Raw genomic sequence first — 6,781 nt, forward strand, 5'->3', positions numbered from 1 at the left:
TTTAATTCGATATTACATATTTTATCATGATCTACTTTTGGGTGTCAACAATTTAGTGATAATAAAAAATACAAATAAACCTCTTATACCTTCTTCTTTTACCTGCGCCAAATAAATTTGGTATCGTTGAAATCAGCGTAAAAAGTTCTATCAATCGGCATTTTTGGTTATTTTATAGCTAAACGGTCGCTATTCTACACTTGTTCTTGAAAATTACGCAAACGAAGGTGACGCCAACGAATATTTAGTATGAAGAATTTTTGGTTTTACTACTAATATCACTAGAAACTATAGAGTAAGCAACATTCTGCACAAGTAAAGGAGCCGATTTTATGTGTGGGAGCGAGAAGACTGTTTTATTACAAAACCTTTCTATTATTGAATCATGGTACAAATCCATAAAATAGTCATCTCGCTCCCACACATAAAATCGGCTCCTTTATTTGTGCAGAATGTTGCTCACTCTACAGTTTCTAGTTATATTAGTAGTAAAACCAAAATTTCTTCATACTAAATATTCGTTGTCATCACCTTCGTATGCGTAAATTTCCGGAACAAGTCTAGAATAGCGACCGTTTAGCTATAAAATAACTAAAAATGGCGATTGATAGAACTTTTTACGCTGATTTCCACGACACCAAATTTATTTGGCGCAGGTAAAAAACAAATAAGATATAAGAGGTTTATTTGCTTTGTTTACATATTTTTTTATTTCACTTAATTCTTAAAACCCAAAAGTAGATCATGATAAAATGTGTATATCGCATTAAAAATAATAGCTTGTACTTTCTAAATAATATAAATTTCTTTACCATTAATCAAGCAGTTTTTTTCAAAAAAGGTTATTTCATGGAACACACGATTAAAGGCGTGCTAGTATTTTGACGGCGAAAAAAGGCGCGTAAAAAAATTTTCCGAAAAAAGATGCTTATGAAAAACTTCGGCGAAGTATGTTAAGAGTCTTTGACGCTAAAGTATTTTTATGCGTCTTTGTTCGCCGTCAACTTTTGAGCTCGCGCCTTTATTCGTGTCTAGTGACGATATGTTCGTTTTTTAGTTGTTTTGGTTTAAATATATAAAAAACAATTTCAATTATATATATCAACTGAAAGATAAACTGATTATCTTTATGGTGATGTTATTAGTTTTTTAATCGGTTATGTGGTTCATAAGATATTAATATTTAAAAAAAAATTAAAGAATTTAATTGTAACCTTCTTAAACGTCTTTATATTTTACTTGTGCTAAATAATTTTGGCATGGTTAAAATGAGCGTAAAAAGTTCTATTGATCTGCATTTTTGTTTTTGCATAGCTGAACGGTCGGTATTGTAGATTTGCTCCAGGACATGACGAATAACTTTAACTTAAAATCTATATTTTTACGTATTGCTTAGTATTTCCATTAAACCACCAAATATATTGCAAATTCACATATAATTAATAATACACATTTTACTTCTAATTGTATACTTTGCGCACTTTCTTAGTACCTTTCTACTATCGTTTTCGCAAAAGGCGACCACATTCTTCCCCTTTCTCCTACATCCAAAATACAAATCTAGATAAAGGAGTGTCAAATTTTAGCTGTCACAAATTACATAACCTTGTGTTATTGAATCATGGTACAAATCCATGGTGAAATAATAATAAGGTGTTGTCACTTAGGGGTTGGTTGTTGTAATTTTGGCAATTTCGGCTTAGTAGCGTTACAGTAATGCCTAATCTATTCATTCCAATTTCATTTCTGGGCAAAATGGAAAAAAATGGAGCACACAATTTTGTGAAATAATTATGCATAGTTATCACTTACTCGCAGGCAATGGCAAACCTCCGAGTGTATTTCTGCCATGAAAAACAGCTTCTCGTAAAAATACAATCGCCGTTCGGAGTCGGCGTAAAACTGTAGGTCCCCCCGCTTTGTGTGACAACATCAAGGCGCACGCCACAAGTAGGAGGAGAAGCTCGGCCAAACACTAACATATGTGTAGGTGCCAATCTATTATTATTATTATTATCACTTACTACGTTTATACGCACGTATTATTTGCAAATAACAATTTGCAAAATGCTAAACTTTGCCGTATAAACGCTGAGTTAACTTTTTATTTGCAAATAACTAAATCACGCAAATAAGTAGTGATTAGTGGTACTATTTGCAAATAAGCGCAAGACGCCGCCGTTCTTAAGTTCATTTTCGATGGTCATCTTATTGCCTTTTAATAATCAAGACCATTTTTAACTTTATTTTTTTTTCGATGGTCATTTTATATGGGCTTTTTTATAATCAGGCAATATTAAAAAAGAATTTTTCACCATCGAATAAACAGTGAGTTAGGTATTTGCAAGTTATTTTTGTTTGCAAATTGCTTACGTATAAACGTAGTAACTGTTTCTTCGTTTCGCTTTTGCTTTGACTTTTCGTTTCAAATTCATTGGAAAATTTGAGCGATAATTTCCAATAATTGCGATTTTGTAAGTAAATTTTTGAAAAAATATATACTGTACATATCCAGCAGATTATTGGAGCAATGCATCAGATGGCTACGATAATGCACTTTGGTCTAACAATTTAAACGCATAATGATTTTATAATATAACNCCAATCAAGGCATTTTTAATAAGGTAGAAGTGACAACCATGGCGCAATAAACAGGTGAAGTAATAAAGCAGCATTCTCTGTCCATTTTCTGACATTCGGCTGCCTTATATTTCACAATGTTGCCTTTATTCGNAAAAATATATACTGTACATATCCAGCAGATTATTGGAGCAATGCATCAGATGGCTACGATAATGCACTTTGGTCTAACAATTTAAACGCATAATGATTTTATAATATAACTGATAGAATTTAGAAACTCAATTTTTAAATGTTAACGAAAATAAAGGTCTTAATAAAATTAAGGAAAAAATACAAATGAAATTCCATACGGGCTAATGTGTCATTTTTAGTAGAATTTAAGAATAATTAAATAAAGGGAACGGTATAATTTAATTTGTTTTAATATGAATAAATGAAAGACGGAAAATAGTCCTTATTTTTTAAGTATTAACCATATTTGTGCGGTACGACCGTGTGGCCTTAAAGTTTTACAAATAATAATTTTAAGGTAGAAGAATATAACTGAATAATAATTATTAAAATCAATATATTTGATCGAAAAAATAAAAATTAAGTAAGAATAATTTCTTTTGAGCGAAAAATTGAAACTGTAATTACACTGGCTTACAGAAAAAATATTTTATTGATGCAAGTTTCATTTAACTGATGTGGGGTCCACTGATATATGTATGTATTGGAAATAGTACCCAAAAAGTAGTAAAAATAATCCTAATCTTTTCCCCCTTTTTCTACTACCCCAAAATGCATGGCCGCAATTGGCATGCAGAAAAAGTGAGGTTATGTAAGTGGCATCACCTTATATTTATTTCACCATGGTACAAATCCATGATTCAATAATTAAAGGTTTGCTCATTAGTGACATTAGAGTTTTGACACTCCCTTAGCTTCCTTACAAAAGCGTTGCACACACACACGAACCCACACACAGTGCCTTGCTAAGGGAGCCGATTTTGTCAAGAGGGAGCGAGAAAACTGTTTTTTGAGCAAACCTTTTATTATTGAATCATGGTACCAATCAAGGCATTTTTAATAAGGTAGAAGTGACAACCATGGCGCAATAAACAGGTGAAGTAATAAAGCAGCATTCTCTGTCCATTTTCTGACATTCGGCTGCCTTATATTTCACAATGTTGCCTTTATTCGTTGAACGTTTTATGTGTTGCTCCTTTGGAAGTATTTACATATATTTTGGGGGCAATTTGGCCATTTATTATTTGCTTGCAACATTGTGACAACTACCTCGAACTCTCTTGTAGCTATTTATAATGTCAAAAAACTGTAAACAAAGAAACTAACCCTTTGAGGTGCGAGTGCTATGTTTGCTACAAATTACAATCAATTGAAATGCATCAGCATAAATACATACATATATACGTATACTAATTATAATATAATACATATACAATTTCTCAATATACCTTAATAATAATAATAATTTTAATTGCATTCGCATCTTATATGCACAAAAATATATGGACAGAAACGAATACCTCATAAAGGAAACCACGTAAAAAAAACAATAAATCCAAAAATACAAAAAAAAATTCAAAACCAATAACTTACGAAAAAAATTTTTATTACAGCTTAAAATTATTGTAACCAATAGACGTAAATATGTTGTACAAAACACATAAAGTGAAGTTCACAGAAGTTGATATAAAACTATTCGTCGAATTAAATCGTTAACTTTTTACTGCGCATGATTATTTTACGAGGAGGAAGCATCGGTAGCCTAACCCCGTCAGTGTGAGACTTTAAACCAAACCATTCGGCCATTCAAAAGGGTCGAAAAGTGTTCCCTCCATTTTTTGAGTACGTTCTGGACATCGGTCATTAGATCGCCATGGTTGTTCCTACAGGAGTCTTGAAACCATCCGTAAGTCACTCAACTCTCTACTAGAAATTTGGGTGTTTTTTCTGTCGGCCAGCATTTCAAGCATTTTTCTCACACTCTTCAACGTACCAGTAATTAGCGGGAAATGCGGTTCCACTGCTCGCGCAAGTCGGTTTGTTGAAGAGTGCTCTCTCACAGCAGGTATGAGGGTCGAGCGGCGAATCCATTGGCCGTCTGTTTTGATTGCAGCTTTTCGACATTTAACTTTCCTTGCATTGTTGTGGGCCTTTTTTTCCTGCACCGAGGTGGGGTCGTATATTGGCTGCATCAATATAGTAGTGCGAGTCGGTGCGTGGCCCTCGGAGTGTACGTATGTACATCTAAAACACTGGAAGCATGCCTTCCGTCTATCACAACATGCTCGATTTGGTTTTCCGTTTTTCGATGTGGAGACACCCATGTAGCTTGATGAATCTTTTTTTATGCTAGAACCCAGTAATACATACTGCCAAGTTTCGGCCCCCGGTGAAGTCGATCAGCCTCAGCCCGCCGTTTCTATGTGGAGGCTGAATTTTCCGACACTGGCGCCAAAGATCCCTTCGTTGCCCACCTTGGCATTTAAATCGCCAAGCATGATTTTTATACGTGCCGGGGGCAGCGCTAATATGTACGCTCTACGCTAAGAGGTCCTTGGGTGCCTCGTCTTTCTCTTCCATCGGGGCATTGACACATATGAGCGAGATGTTGAAGAATCTCGCTTTGATGCGGACTGTGGCTAGACTTTCGTCCACTAGAGTCAACGTCGGTCCCTCCTACCACAAATCCAACACCGAATTGCGCTCCTTTACGTGGCAACTGTAGTAGACGTCGCAAGGCTCCACGCTTACCTTCCTCGCCCCGTCCATCGCATTTCATGGATGCCGGTGACGTCAGCCTTTATTTTCTCTAGGACATCAACCAGCCAGGCAGAAGCACCATCCCGATTAAGGGTTCGGATATTCCAAGTGCATACCCTAAAATCATAGTCCTTCCTATGTTTGCCGTGATCGTCATCAAAGGAAGGGGTGTCATCCGAGGCATGTGTTTTCTTTCATACAGGGTTTTAACGTGGCGGAACCCAAGCCCAGCGCACCCGGGGTGTTACGCCTTCCCACTTTTGCTAGCTCCCAAACAAGCGTTCGGTCGTTACCCTGAGGATTCATGGAAATAAATAGCCGGACGTAGTTAGCTGAGATTTGAACCGTAAGCACACGAATCACTTCTGGCCACTCCCAGGTGAATGGCAGTCAAAAGCTTTGCAGTACTGGGAAATGTACAAAACATAGTGGTCAAAAGCGAATATCTCAACTAAACCCTGATGTATTTTTTAAATTCATAGCTCTACATACCTGTATAGTCAACCAAATAGCCGGACCAGACGTTATACAAAATAAAAAATGTAAAAAAATAAACTTTTTCTGTATACTCTGTAATATTCCTCCGCAATTTTGTAAGGTAAATTAACAATTTATAATCATTGCTTTCCAGCGAAATATCTTCTCTTAAATTATATACATAGGTATGTATAAATGTGAGGAAGTATTGAACATTTTGAGTATGCAGATTTTTTATGCTATATTATGGTATATTCATTTATGTTAAATATATTACTTGATTTTGTTTTGTCACACCGTGTAATAAATAAAAAATTCATTAAGGGCCGTTAACTTATCTATTTTGAAGTATAGTTAAATGATTAGTTAAACTTAATTAAAAGTTTAACTAATGATTTAACTATAATTTAAAATAGATATATTAGCTGCCTCTAAGATGCTATTTTTATTATAGGAATATATATGCGCTATATGTTTTCTGGCATCTGCTGTAATTACTTAAGAAGTAAACGTCTTAGCTTTTCACCCAACCGGTCTATAGTTTTATCAATAATCTCAGATTGGTTCTGTGATACAAAACTTTCGATGTACGCTTAGAAGACACAAACCTAAAGGCAAAGTAATAAACAATTGACCTATAAATTTATTTATAGTTTCCGTTCATTCCATTTTCGCTCATTGTCGACTGCAGCCAGGTTTTTACCCTTTTTAAATGGAAGTGCTTTGAAGTCAGAGAGAATAACTTGATACAGAACCGGATGTTCCACATATCCACTTTTAGATCAATTTACTAATTATTTTGTTAGCGTTGAGTGTATAATTTGTTATCTATACTATCTATACTAACGGGTGATTTTTTTGAGGTTAGGATTTTCATGCATTAGTATTTGACAGATCACGTGGGATTTCAGACATGGTGTCAAAGAGAAAGATGCTCAGTATGCTTTGA

General features: G+C 34.8%; 1 protein-coding gene across 1 annotated transcript in view; it reads right to left on the bottom strand.

The window, feature by feature from the left end:
• Nucleotides 1-6,781, bottom strand: part of LOC108374830 (uncharacterized) — a 14,436-nt gene that overhangs the window by 1,702 nt on the left and 5,953 nt on the right. The window lies entirely within an intron of this gene.

Source organism: Rhagoletis zephyria, unplaced genomic scaffold (assembly GCF_001687245.7).
Source record: "Rhagoletis zephyria isolate East Lansing unplaced genomic scaffold, Rhagoletis_zephyria_1.1 Rzeph_scaffold_08173, whole genome shotgun sequence".
Taxonomy (NCBI): Eukaryota; Metazoa; Arthropoda; class Insecta; order Diptera; family Tephritidae; genus Rhagoletis; species Rhagoletis zephyria.